General features: G+C 45.0%; 1 pseudogene; it reads right to left on the bottom strand.

Moving 5' to 3' along the window:
* Window positions 1–7,152: 7,152 nt before the first annotated feature.
* LOC116543005 lies at window positions 7,153–7,672 on the bottom strand (annotated as a pseudogene).
* Window positions 7,673–14,239: the final 6,567 nt, after the last annotated feature.

Below are 14,239 nucleotides of genomic sequence, written 5' to 3' on the forward strand. Positions count from 1 at the left end.
ATCCCTGGAGGACATCCAACACCATGGTTCCTACTTGCTTCTGAGGACAGCCTTGTATACCCAGCTACTGTTATGGATTGGATTATGTCCCCCCCAAAAAAATGCATCTGTTGAAGCCCTAAACCCCCAATGTGATAGTATTTGGAGATGGAGCCTTTAAAGAATGAATTGCGATTAAATGAGGTAATAAAGCGGCACCTAACTCAATGCAGCTGGTGTCTTTGTAAGACCAGGAAGAGACCCCAGGGCTGCAGAGAGGAAGGGCTGTGTGAGGACACAGCGAGAAGGCAGCTGCCTGCAAGTCAACAGGGGATACTTTAGGGGAACCCATTTCTGCTGACACCTTAGTCTTGAACTGCCACAGCCTCCAAAACTAGGAGAAAGTAAGTTTCAGTTGTTGAAACCACCCAGTCTGTGGTATTTTGTTACGGCAGCCTCAGCAGATTAACACAGCTAGTAACAAGCTGGCAGAGGGGGCTGAGAGAAGAGGAAAAAGACACAAAGGCCGACAGCGACAGGCGCTGGGATGAGTCTCCGGAAGAGGTAAGTGTTACGCCTCTGGGGTGTGAGGTGCCTGAGGAAGCTGGGGTTTGTCCAGTGGGCACTGGAAATGCAGACAGGGCGTGTGAACGTGCTTGGAGCTGGGTGACTGCCTGCATGGAGGCTGTGAGCACTCGAGACAGCTGTGGCCTTCCTCCTGGCTCCAACTCTGTGTCGGGGCTCCTCTGGAGATCCCCCAACTGAGGAGCCATAGTTGGGTCTCTCCCACCTGACACCCAGCCCCAGTCCTGGAGCTACAGGGCTCCAGACATCACGGTCAGGACCTAGCTCCTATACAGGCCTTCAGACCCTCCGGGGTGCAGAGATGGAGCTGGAGGGAAAACAGGAGAGACAGCTGAGCAGCGCTCCTGCTGATGAGAAGGCTGTGCCTGAGAAACAGTTCTTAGCCCCCAGAGGCCCTGCCTGCTCAGTCTCTGCTTTGGGAGGGACCCACGGGTAGCAGGGAAGGACAGTCGTTGCCTGGCCAGCCTCATCTGACAGAGCCACCTCCGAGATGGGTTGGATGATGTGTCAGTAAGAAGGCCTTCATATCCAATTTCTTTCTCTTGGATGTTAGTGTCAGGAATCTCTCCCTATGACTGATGCTTCATTCTGTCACACAATGGGGCCTGTACAAACGGTTTGGTATCTTGATGGTTAGGAAGTTGGGAACTGAATGCATTTAGTGGACCAGACTGTTCATAACACAGGGACAAGAGAGAAAGAGCCTCAGGTTCTTGGTTCCACCCTTTTTCCACCACCTCCTCCATTAACGCCCCTGTCCTCTTCCTGCATCCCCCTCCACACATCTCCTGATCCTTCTGATTAGATGCCCAGCTGCATGATCATTTTAAGGTGCCAAATTCTTGGTGCAGAAAGGCAAGCTATAAGCTTTAAGGGGCAACCCAACAGGGGTATCCACCCCACTGACCTTCTAGGGTAGGAGTTCTTGACTCTTTTGGCTCATGGACTGCTTTGGCATTCTGGTGAATGCTACAGACACCCTTAACAGAACAATGCCTATAACCGTGTAATAAGGAAGATGCTAAAAAGTCCAAGTCTATTTCTCAGGGTTATCATCTCAGTTTGATTTCAAAAACGCCCTCCCTGCAAGACTCATCATTGAAAGCTTCAATGGTCCCACTCACATAGAATATCAGACCCCTGTGACTGAAAGCAAGCTTCTCATTTGATCCTCACAACTGCCCACAAATACCACATTCAGGGAAGATATTTCCGCATTTTACAAAAAGGGAGATTGAGTACAGTCACACCCTGGGTGAGGGTTGGTGAGACCCAAGCTCAAGGATCCCTTCTCTAGATTACTCTGCTCTCCACTTGATCATGGAAAAAGTCTGTCTCTTCTTATCCCAGAATTCTGCTGACTGGGGAGTCATCTGAGTCTCTGTCTTGGGGGCATACATCTCTACTGAAATAAAATCAAGTGCTCTAAGAGCAGACTAATATATTATAAAATGTCTCTCCTTCCTCCTTGAATATTTCTCTTTTGTCCTCATCACATGAGCAGTCTCTGGTATACACGTGGAGGTCAAGGCAACTCCATCTTGGAAGAGAATCTGCCATGTTGACTTCTGATTAACTCCTGTTCTGTAAAGGCCTCTAAGATTTCCAGTTTATCTATTGTTCCTTGTGTAAGAGTAGGTACTGACTAAACAGCCTTGATGTTATTGTATTTACCACAAGTTCTGCCCTTAAGCTGCTGTCCTACACCCCCATCTGAATCGCATCCATCCTTTTTCTCTGTGGTCTGTAGCCCTGGGTTTAGGGGGTAATGGCTCAGGGATCCAACAACTTGTCTCAATGCTGCCCAAGACACAGACATAGCTTCTGTTCCTAAGTCCCAATTAAATATTTATTTCTGAAAAGCTGGATCTGTCAGCCTCTTTCCCTGACCTCTCAGCTTCCTTGAACTTTGAGGGGTGAGTCTGCATAGGCCTGCCAGTGCAGAACAACACACGTTAACCAAAAATCCAGGAATTGTTCTGCTTTTTAAAATGAAGGAAGATGACAACTGACACAAATGTCATGTTTCCTGGCACAGAAGTTCCATTCTTCAAAGCATACTTTCCATGGGGGAGACATGCAGATTGGCCTGGCAGGGTTTCATGTCAGGGAGGCCCCAGATATGAGCTGACATGTGCTGGTTGGCATTCATGTCCTGACACATGACCCTAAAACAGTTTTTTAGAAATCATAAACTGAATGAAACACATGATCAGTGGGGGCTACACCCTGTGTGAGCCTCTCCAGGTGGGTGACGAGCTGCACTAAAGGCCCAGGAGGAAGAGGCCAGGGATACTTGTCTTTCCCTCCCACTCAGCACCTTTTCTTAGGGCTCTTTTCAGCTCAGGCCACAAGGACTGTAGGCTTAGTTTAAGTTGGAGACATCCCCCATTGGATGGCCCTTGAGTTGAAGAGGGAAGAAGGCAATAGAAGTGAGGAAGAGGTAATGCTGTGGTCCAAGAGGAGAGCACAGGGCCTTGGGGAAGTCAGAGGGCAGCAAGATGGTGGAGGTGAGGGCAGTGTCGACAGAAAGAGTCTCAAACTCTGTAAAATATTTGAAGAAATTTGTTCTGAGCCAACTATGAGTGACCATGGCTCATGACACAGCCCTCGGTGCCCAAGTGCCCAAAGTGCCCAAGGTGGTCAGGGCACAGCTTGGTTTTGTACATTTTAGAGATGCATGAGACATCAATCAGATACATTTAAGAAATGCATTAGTTTGGTCCAGAAAGGCAGAACACCTCAAAGCTGAGGGCAGCGGGTGGGGGCGGGCTTCCAGGCTAAAGGTCAATTTAAACATTTTCTGGTTGACAATTGGTTGAGTTTGTCTAAAGACCTGGGATTGACAGAAAGAGAATGTTCAGGTTAAGATAAAGACCGTGGAAAACAAAGCTCTTTTGAAGTCTTATAGTGGCTGCCCCTAGAGATTATAGCTCTTTCAGGCTTCGTCTGGAGCGATTAATCTTTGACTCTGATACCAGATTGGCTACTTGGTCCACAACTTTGAGTTAGAGCCCCCTCCTCCCAGAGTTTTCCGCGGGCTTTTTGGACAAAGAAGCCCACCTGGATTTCGGCACCTGGCCCAAGCACGGGAAACCCAGACAAAGAACTTTACGTTCCTGGATGGAGGGGTGGAGCCGGGAAACTCCTGCCCTTGAAACCCCGCCCCTTGCGGACCTGGGAAGAGTCCCTCAGTCCCGCCTCTGAACAGGAAGGTCCAACTGCTGTTGGGACGCGGGTGTAGATCACTCTTTAACTACTTCCTGCTGAATTGGGGCATAGAAGGGGCCCTGCAGTTGAGGTTTCCTCCAGAGGGGAGTTTGCCAGGGGTGCAGGTTGATCCACGATAGAGCTCATGAGCCAAGGACATCCGGGGTTCCATTTGCAGGACCATTGGTAGCCTCATGGCCTCAATTCTAGAATAAACGAACCTGACAAGAAGGTTAAAGATGAGAGGCCTGAAGGCCAGCAATAATAGAATGGTTATAAACGGGCCTAGAAGAGAGTAGAGCCAGGACAGCCAGTTGTTACACAAGCTCCGTGATCCTCTTTCTTGAAGGTCTTTAGCCCTGCGTTTGATTGATCCCTGAGTTTTTAACTTTGTTTAAGACAATACCCGATTGGTTTACAAAGTATCAGCATTCCTTTCCTAAAAAGAGACAGGTTTCTCCTTTCTCTGCTGTTAGCAGATCCAGGGCCCTTCTATTTTAAAGAACCTTGACAGCTAAAGAGTTAAGCTGCTTCTGCAGAGAGAATCAGCAACCTTTTTTCATGTCATTATTTAACTCCTGAAATAGCTTATAGTAAAACTGAGTAGAGACAGAGGTAGTAATTTCCCCAATTTCCATACAAAGTCCTCCTATTATGCCGGTGCCCCACTCCCCCCTCCCCACCACTATGAAAGGAATAATTGGAGTTTGAGTATGGTGTGGCCTTGGCAAGAGAAGACTCTGCACCTGAGAGTCGGTGTAAATTGTCAAGGGGGTGGGCACTAGGAATGATAGGAGAGCTATTAGGCCAATCCATAGGGGTAACCGTAGAGTCCGGTCGCAGATAGTAAAGTTAAGAATGATAGTCCTGTTAATGCCAGGATGTAAGTTAGAATCATGAGTATTTACTTTCCTGGGGATCTCGCTGGAAGAGCAAACGTAGATCCTCTAATGGCTCGCAGGTGTATGAAGGGTTGTTTCCTGGAACTTCAGGCTGTGGAGTGGATGGCCCATGATTTTCTTCAGGTGTCCAAGGCTTCAGCCGAGTGTGATGAATCCACAAGTCAACTCCCAGCACCTTAACTGCCGTCGGGGTAGAGAGAATAACTGAAAATGTTCCTTCCCAACATGGGCCTAGATAGGGAGATTCTGAGGAGAGTGACTTAGCAAGCATTAGGTCTCCAGGGCAGAACAACTCTTTTCCCTTTTCCCTAGGGTGTCCTTCAGGTAAGGTCCTAAGAGCCTGTTGGTACTTAGCTAAAGAGGTTATATCTTTTACTAGATCTGCTGTTTTCCTTGTCTAATACAAGATCATTAGTAAGAAAGGTTTGTCCAAAAAGCATCTGATAAGGGCTGAGTCCTATTCTCTGAGGAGTTTTAAGCCCTTAAGAGTGCTATTGGTAATAGAGAAGGCCATGGGAGGTGGGTTTCCTGTGTTAGTCTCTTAAAAATTTCATTCATCTTCTCCACTTTCCCCAAGGACAGAGACTTCCAAGCACAGTGGAGATGATACTGTATTCCTAATGCCTTGGAAATTCCTTGGGTCACTGCAGCTTTGAAGACAGCAAGGGAGTCCTAATCTAGGGATTATTTCATTGAACAGGACTTTTATTACCTCTTGGGCTTTTTCTGTTTTACAGGGGAAAGCCTCAACGCCGTTTGTGTAGGTATCTACACATACTAGCAGATATTGATATCCCTGAGACTTAGGCCTATGGGTAAAGTCCATTTGCCAGTCCTTACCTGGGTAATGACTGGTTCACTGTTCCCCAGGAGGAAATTTGCGATGTGCCAAAGGATTATTTTTCTGGCATATTTCACATCTTTTGACTATTTGTTGGACAGCCTTGAAGAGACCTTTTTTCTGTAAATATAGATTTGGCCATTTGCTATGCATTCTCTATACGCATATGGAAGGTTTGATGTAGAGTTTTAAGTACTGTCCACCAGCTGGCAGCAGGTAAGAGTACTTTTCCCTCCTCAGTAGCTAGCCATCCTGAAGGAAGACTATGTCCTTGGGAGATTGCCCACTCTACTCTTCTGATGCGTATTGAGGTCTAGTTCCCTGGAGAGGGTTTTCCCATATTAAAAGTTCTATACATTCTTGTCTAGCTGCCTTTTTTGCCTCTAGGTCAACTCAGCGATTGCCCTCCGCTTCCTTCTCATCTCCTTTCTGGTGACCTCGGCAGTGCAAAATTGCTACCTCTTTGGGTCTTGGACAGCTTATAATAAATCTAAGATTTACTTATGATACTTAATGGGAGTTCCTGCCGAGGTTAGAAACTCTCTTTCCTTCCATATGACAGCATGGGCATGCAGAACCAGGTCAGCATATTTGGAATCTCTGTATATGTTTATTCTTTTTCCTTTCCCTAATTTTAGAGCTTGAGTGAGGGCTACTAGTTCTGCCAGCTGGACACTAGTTCCAGGAGGAAGGAAATTATTTTCAAGCACTGTTTGATCATTGGCTATTGAATATCCTGCCTTTCAAACTCCATCTTCCAAAGATGAACTTCCGTCAGTGTATAGGTTAAGGACAGGATTGGCTAGAGGAGTTTCTAAGAGATCCTCTCGAGCCGCATAGTTCTGGGCTATAACCTGCAACGGTCATGTTCTTTGTCTGCCCCTTCCTCAGGAAGAAAAGGGCTGCACATGTGTGCAGCTGAAGTACAGGCCCTTCGAGCATTAAGGCCTGATATTTGAGTAAGCAGTTGTCGGACAGCCATAAGCCTCCTTTAGAGGCCAGAATTCCAGCTACCTCATGTGAAGTCCATACAGTTAGATCTTTCCCTTGCACTATTTTAACAGCTTTTGAGACCAATGTAGCCGCCACAGCTACAACCTGCAAACAGTGTGGCCAGCCTTTTGCTACCGTATCAATTTCCTTACTTAGGTATGCCGCCGGTTGTGACATGGTCCTCTAAGTCTGTGTGAGAACCCCCAGTGCCACTCCTGACTTTTCCATAACATATAGGGAGAAGTCATTCCCTGTAGGAAGACGTAGAGCTGGAGCCTGCAGTAGTGCCTGCTTCAGGGTCTGAAAGGCTGCCTCAGCTATAGGATCCCATTATATTAGATGGGTGTTAGCTTTTTGGGGTTCCTTTTTAAAATTATTTTATTGCATTTTAGGTTTTGGGGTACATGTGAAGAACATGCAAGATTGTTGCATAGGTACACACATGGCAGTGTGATTTGCTACCTTTCTCCCCTTCACCTATATCTGGCATTTCTCCCCATGCTCTCTCTCCCCAATTCCCCACCCCCCACTGGCCCTCCCCTATTTCCCCCAACAGACCCCAGAGTGTAGTGCTCCCCTCCCTGTGTCCATGTGTTCTCATTGTTCAACACCCACCTATGAGTGAGAACATGTGGTGTTTGATTTTCTTTCTTTTTTTTTTTTTTAAGAAAAAAACACAGAGCTTTATTGTTCTCAACACCAGCGGCAGTGGTCTCTGTAGGACAGGGGAGTGAGTTCTGTTGACTGACAGGGATAGGTGGCTCCTACTTGCCGGCGATGAGTGGGTTCCGCAGGACCACAATGACTGAGTCCCCGCAGGAACATCTTGGAGATGTAGCGGTCTTTGTTGACTGGCTTGGACTTCTTCTTGCCCTTGCCGCTCTTGGGTACCTCAGTCCACATTTCCTTCACGTTCTCCAGCACCATGTTGCAGTGCCTATCGAAGGCCTTCACACGGCCCAGGAGTTTCTTATTGTTGCAGCAGTTGATGAGCACTTGGGTGTTGTTTTTGACGGACTGAGTGAGCACAGAGAGTGGACCTGTGTTAAATTCCTCCTCCTCTTGCTTCTGCAGCTCCTCCGGGGTCATCTCACTCTTGGGCTTGTTGAGGAGGCTCATGTTGGTCACTAAGCTCTCGGTTCGCTCTGGTTTCCTCCATGTTGCTGCTCGATTTTCTGCTCTTGTGTCAGTTTGCTGAGAATGATGCTTTCCAGGTTCATCCATGTCCCTACAAAGGACACAAACTCATGATTTTTGATGGCTGCATAATATTCCATGGTGTATATATGCCACATTTTCCCTGTCCAGTCTATCATCGATGGGCACTTGGGTTGGTTCCAGGTCTTTGCTATTGTAAACAGTGCTGCAATGAACATTCATGTGCATGTGTCCTTATAGTAGAATGATTTATAATCCTTTGGATATATACCCAGTAATGGGATTGCTGGGTCAAATGGAATTTCTATTTCTAGGTCCTTAAGGAATCCCCACACTGTCTTCCACAATGGTTGAACTAATTGACACTCCCACAAACAGTGTAAAAGTGTTCCTATTTCTCCACATCCTCTCCAGCATCTGTTGTCTCTAGATTTTTTAATGATCGCCATTCGAACAGGCATGAGATGGTATCTCAATGTAGTTTTGATTTGCATTTCTCTGATGACCAGTGATGATGAGCATTTTTTCATATGTTTGTTGGCCTCATGTATGTCTTCTTTTTTAAAGTGTCTGTTCATATCATTCGCCCACTTTTGAATGGGCTTGTTTGTTTTTTTTTTTTCCTGTAAATCTGTTTTAGTTCTTTGTAGATTCTGGATATCAGCACTTTGTCAGATGGGTAGACTGTAAAAATTTTTTCCCATTCTGTTGGTTGCCAATTCACTCTAATGACTGCTTCTTTTGTCGTGCAGAAGCTGTGAAGTTTCATTAGGTCCCATTTATCTATTTTGGCTTTTGTTGTCAATGCTTTTGGTGTTTTGGTCATGAAGTCCTTGCCAACGCCTATGTCCTGAATGGTTTTGCCTAGATTTCCTTCTAGGGTTTTTGTGGTGTTAGGTCTTATGTTTAAGTCTTTAATTCATCTGGAGTTAATTTTAGTGTAAGGTATAAGGAAGTAATCCAGCTTCTGCTTTCTGCACATGGCTAGCCAATTTTCCCAACACCATTTATTAAACAGGGAATCCTTTCCCCATTGCTTGTTTTTGTCAGATTTGTCAAAGATCGGATGGTTGTAGATATGTTGTGTTGCCTCTGAGGCCTCTGTTCTGTTCCATTGGTCTATATCTCTGTTTTGGTACCAGTACCATGCTGTTTTGATTACTGTAGCCTTGTAGTATAGTTTGAAGTCTGGTAGTGTGATGCCTCCCGCTTTGTTTTTTTTGCTTAGAATTGACTTGGCTATGCGGGCTCTCTTTTGGTTCCATATGAAGTTTAAGGTGTTTTTTTCCGGTTCTGTGAAGAAGGTCATTGGTAGCTTGATGGGGATAGCCTTGAATCTGTAAATTACTTTGGGCAGTATGGCCATTTTCACGATATTGATTCTTCCTAACCATGAACATGGAATGTTTTTCCATCTGTTTGTGTTCTCTCTTATTTCGTTGAGCAGGGGCTTGTAGTTCTCCTTGAAGAGGTCCTTTACGTTCCTTGTTAGTTGTATTCCTAGATATTTTATTATCTTTGTAGCAATTGTGAATGGCAGTTCATTCTTGATTTGGCTCTCTTTAAGTTTTTTTTTTTTTTTTTTTTTTTTTTTTTGAGACGGAGTTTCGCTCTTGTTACCCAGGCTGGAGTGCAATGGCGCGATCTCGGCTCACCGCAACCTCCGCCTCCTGGGTTCAGGCAATTCTCCTGCCTCAGCCTCCTGAGTAGCTGGGACTACAGGCACGCACCACCATGCCCAGCTAATTTTTTGTATTTTTAGTAGAGACGGGGTTTCACCATGTTGACCAGGATGGTCTTGATCTCTTGACCTTGTGATCCACCCGCCTCGGCCTCCCAAAGTGCTGGGATTACAGGCTTGAGCCACCGCGCCCGGCCTCTCTTTAAGTTTTATTGGTGTATAGGAATGCTTGTGATTTTTGCAGATTGATTTTGTATCCTGAGACTTTGCTGAAGTTGCTTATCAGTTTCAGGAGATTTTGGGCTGAGACGATGGGGTCTTCTAGATATACAATATGTCATCTGCAAATAGAGACAATTTGACTTCCTCCTTTCCTATTTAAATTCCCTTTATTTCTTTTTCTTTCCTGATTGCTCTGGATAGAACTTCCAGTACTATATTGAATCAGAGTGGTGAGAGAGGGCATCCTTGTCTAGTGCCAGATTTCAAAGGGAATGCTTCTAGTTTTTGCCCATTCAGTATGATATTGGCTGTTGGTTTGCCATAAATAGCTTTTATTATTTTGAGATACGTTCCGTCAATACCTAGTTTATTGAGGGTTTTTAGCATAAAGGGCTGTGGAATTTTGTCAAAGGCCTTCTCTGCATCAGTTGAGATAATCATGTGGTTTTTGTCTTTGGTTCTGTTTATGTGGTGAATTACGTTTATAGACTTGTTGAACCAGCCGTGCATCCCTGGGATGAAGCCTACTTGATCATGGTGGACAAGCTTTTTGATGTGCTGTTGCAATCGGCTTGTCAGTATTTGATTGAAGATTTTTGCATCTATGTTCATCATGGATATTGGCCTGAAGTTTTCTTTTCTTGTTGAGTCTCTGCCGGGTTTTGGTATCAGGATGATGTTGGTCTCATAAAATGATTTGGGAAGGATTCCCTCTTTTTGGATTATTTGGAAAGGTTCAGAAGGAATGGTACCAGCTCCTCTTTGTATGTCTGGTAGAATTCGGCTGTGAACCCATCTGGACCTGGGCTTTTTTTGGGTGGTAGGCTCTTAATTGCTGCCTCAACTTCAGACCTTGTTATGGGTCTATTCAGGGTTTCAACTTCCTGGTTTAGGCTTGGGAGGAGGCAAGTGTCCAGGAATTTATCCATTTCTTCCAGGTTTACTAGTTTATGTGCATGGAGTTGTTTGTAATAATCTCTGATGATGGTTTGAATTTCAGTGGAATCTGTGGTGATATCCCCTTTATCGGTTTTTATTGCATCAATTTGGTTATTCTCTCTTTTCTTTTTTATTAATCTGGCTAGTGGTCAATTTTGTTGATCTTTTCGAATAACCAGCTCCTGGGTTTATTGATTTTTTTGAAGGGTTATTTGTGTCTCTATCTCCTTCAGTTCTGCTCTGATCTTAGTTATTCCCTGTCTTCTGCTAGGTTTTGAGTTTTTTTGATCTTGCTCCTCTAGCTCTTTCAATTTTGATGATAGGTTGTCAATTTTAGATCTCTCCTTGCTTCTCATGTGGGCACTTATTGCTATATATTTTCCTCTAGAGACTGCTTTAAATGTGTCCCAGAGATTCTGGTATGTCGTGTCTTCGTTCTCATTGGTTTCAATGAACATCTTTATTTCTGCCTTCATTTCATTGTTTAGCCAGTCAACATTCAAGAGCATGTTGTTCAGTTTCCCATGAAGCTGTGTGGTTTTGAGTTATTTTCTGCATTCTGAGTTCTAACTTGATTGCACTGTGGTCTGAGAGACTGTTATGATTTCCATTATTTTGCATTTGCTGAGGAGTGATTTACTTCCAATTATGTGGTCAACTTTAGAGTAGGTGAGAAGAATGTATATTCTGTGGATTTGGGGTGGAGAGTTCTGTAAATGTCTATTAAGTTTGCTTGGTCCAGGTCTGAGTTCAAGTCCTGGATATCCTTGTTAATTTTCTGTCTGGTTGATCTGTCCAACATTGACAATGGGGTGTTAAAGTCTCCCACTATTATTGTGTGGGAGTCTAAGTCTCTTTGTAAGTCATTAAGAACTTGCCTTATGTATCTGGGTGCTTCTGTATTGGGTGCACATATATTTAGGATCATTAGCTTTTCTTGTTGCATTGATCCTTTTACCATTATGTAATGTCCCTCTTTGTCTCTTTTGATCTTTGTTGCTTTGAAGTCTATTTTATCAGAGATGAGAATTGCAACTCCTGCTTTTTTTTTTTTTTTTTACTCTCATTTGCTTGGTAAATCTTCCTCCATCCCTTCGTTTTGAGTCTTTGTGTATCCTTGCATGTGAGATGGGTTTCCTGGATACAGCACACTGATGGGTTTTGGCTTTTTATCCAGTTTGCCAGTCTGTGTCTTTTGATTGGGACATTTAGTCCATTTACATTTAGGATTAATATTGTTATGTGTGAATTTGATACTGCCATTTTGATGCTAGCTGGCTGTTTTGCCCGTTAGTTGATGCAGATTCTTGATTGTGTTGATGCTCTTTACCACTTGTTATGTTTTTGGAGTGGCTGGTACTGGTTGTTCCTTTATATGTGTAGAGCCTCTTTCAGGAGCTCTTGTAAAGCAGGCCTGGTGGTGATGAAATCTCTGAGTACTTGTTTGTTTGCAAAGGATTTTATTTTTCCTTCACTTATAAAGCTTAGTTTGGCTAGATATGAGATTCTGGGTTGAAAGTTCTTTTCTTTAAGGATGTTGAATATTGGCCCCCACTCTCCTCTGGCTTGTAGGGTTTCTGCTGGGAGATCTGCTGTGAGTCTTATGGGCTTCCTTTGGGGGTAACTCGACCTTTCTCTCTGGCTGCCCTTAGCATTTTCTGCTTCATTTCAACCCTGGTGAATCTGACGATTATGTGCCTTGGGGTTGCTCTTCTTGAGGAATATCTTTGTGGTGTTCTCTGTCCTGGACTTGAATATTGGCCTGCCTTGCTAGGTTGGGGAAGTTTTCCTGGGTAATATCCTGAAGGTATTTTCCAGCTTGGATTCATTCTTTCCGTCACATTCAGGTACGCGTATCCAATGTAGATTAGGTCTTTTCATAGTCCCACATTTCTTGGAGACTTTGTTCATTCCTTTTTACCCTTTTTTCTCTAATCTTGCCTTCTCATTTTATTTCATTGAGTTGATCTTCGACATCTGATATCCTTTCTTCTGCTTGGTCAGTTTGGCTGTTGAAACTTGTGCATGCTTCGCGTAGTTCTTGTGTTGTGTTTTTCAGCTCCATCACTTCACTTATATTCCTATGTTGTCCATTCTCGTTAGCATTTTGTCAAATCTTTTTTCAATGTTCTTAGTTTCTTTGCATTGGGTTAGAACATGTTCTTTTAGCTCACAGAAGTTTCTTATTACCCACCTTCTGAAGTCTGATTCTGTCATTTCATCACACTCATTCTCCATCCAGCCTTGTTCCCTTGCTGGTGAGGAATTGTGATCCCTTGTAGGAGGAGAGGTGTTCTGGTTTCCGGTGTTTTCATCCTTTTTGTGCTGGTTTGTTCCCATTTTTGTGGATTTATCCACCTGTTGTCTTTGTAGTTGCTGACTTTCAGATTGCGTCTCTGAGTGAAGTTCCAGTTTGTGGATGATGAAGTTATTTCTGTTTCTTAGTTTTCCTTCTAACAGTTTGGCCCCTCTCCTATAGGACTGCTGAGGTCCACTCCAGGCCCTGCTTGCCTGGGGATCACTTGCAGCAGCTGCAGAACAGCAAGGGTTGCTACCAGTTTCTTCTTCTGCTATCTTTGTCCCAGAAGGATACCTGCCAAATGTCAGTCTGTTCTCTCCTTTATGAGGTGACTCTTTGGATATATGGGGGTCAGGGAGCTGCTTGAGGAGACAGTTTGTCCTTTACTGAAGCTCAAGTGCTGAGCTATGAGCTCCATTGTTCATTCATAGTTGCTGGGCAGGTATGTTTAGGTCTGCTACGTCGGAACTCATAAACTCCCTTTTTTTTTTTTTTCTGAGGTGCTCTGTCCCAGTGAGTTAGGGCTTTATTTATGAGTTTCCGTTGTGCTGCTGCTTTTTTTTTTTCAGGGCTGCCCTAACCAGCGAGGAGGCAGCCTAGTCACTGTCTGCCGGCAGAGGCTTTGCTGAGCTGCTGTGGGCTCCACCCAGCTGCCGTGTGGTCTTCCCTGCAGTCCTTTTTATAAGGGTGTAGCGAGAACTGCCTCGGCAATGGTGGCCCACCTCTGTAATGGCGGATTCTTTCTGTAATGGCAGGTTGCCCTGGCAATGGCGGGCTGCCTCAGTGATGGCGGACTGCCTCCGTAGTGGTGGAGTGTCTCAGTAATGGTGGACTCCCCTCCCCTCCAGAGCTGGACCATCCCAGGTTCAGCTGTACTTGCTGTGAAACTTGCAACCCAGAGAATTTTCAATGACTTTTTTTTTTTTTTTTTTTGGGGGGGGGGGTGGGACCAGCCGAGCCTGATCACCTGGCTCCCTGACTCAGAGTCTTTTTTTTTTTAGTTGAACAGTCGACTCTCTCCCAGGTGTTCCAGTCGCCTGTTGAAAAGGCGCCAGAATCTGTGTGGTTTCCTGTGCGGCGACTCACTGTAACAGCTGAAACAGCGGCGCTGAGATTCCTGGCAATTTTATTGCCCAGGAATCTCCTTGCCTGGCTCACTGTTTCAGTCCCCTTTTAAATCAGATTAATGGGTGATCTGCCTTCCCAGGGCTCCAATCGCCAGCTAAGAGGGCACCCGGACCAGTGTATTTTGTACGGAGAACCGCCGCAGAAGGGCGCCGGCAAAGCAGCCGCATTGGCCAAAACAGCCGCGCCGGCCAAAACAGCCGTGCTGGCGACCCATGGGGCTCCTCCACCTGGGAATCTCCTGGTCTGTGGGCAATAAAAATCTGTCTGGAAATGCGGCGTCCACTCACCCTCTGCACTTTCAC

This window comes from Sapajus apella, unplaced genomic scaffold (genome assembly GCF_009761245.1).
Source record: "Sapajus apella isolate SASKATOON/1434 unplaced genomic scaffold, GSC_monkey_1.0 scaffold178, whole genome shotgun sequence".
NCBI classification, from domain to species: domain Eukaryota; kingdom Metazoa; phylum Chordata; class Mammalia; order Primates; family Cebidae; genus Sapajus; species Sapajus apella.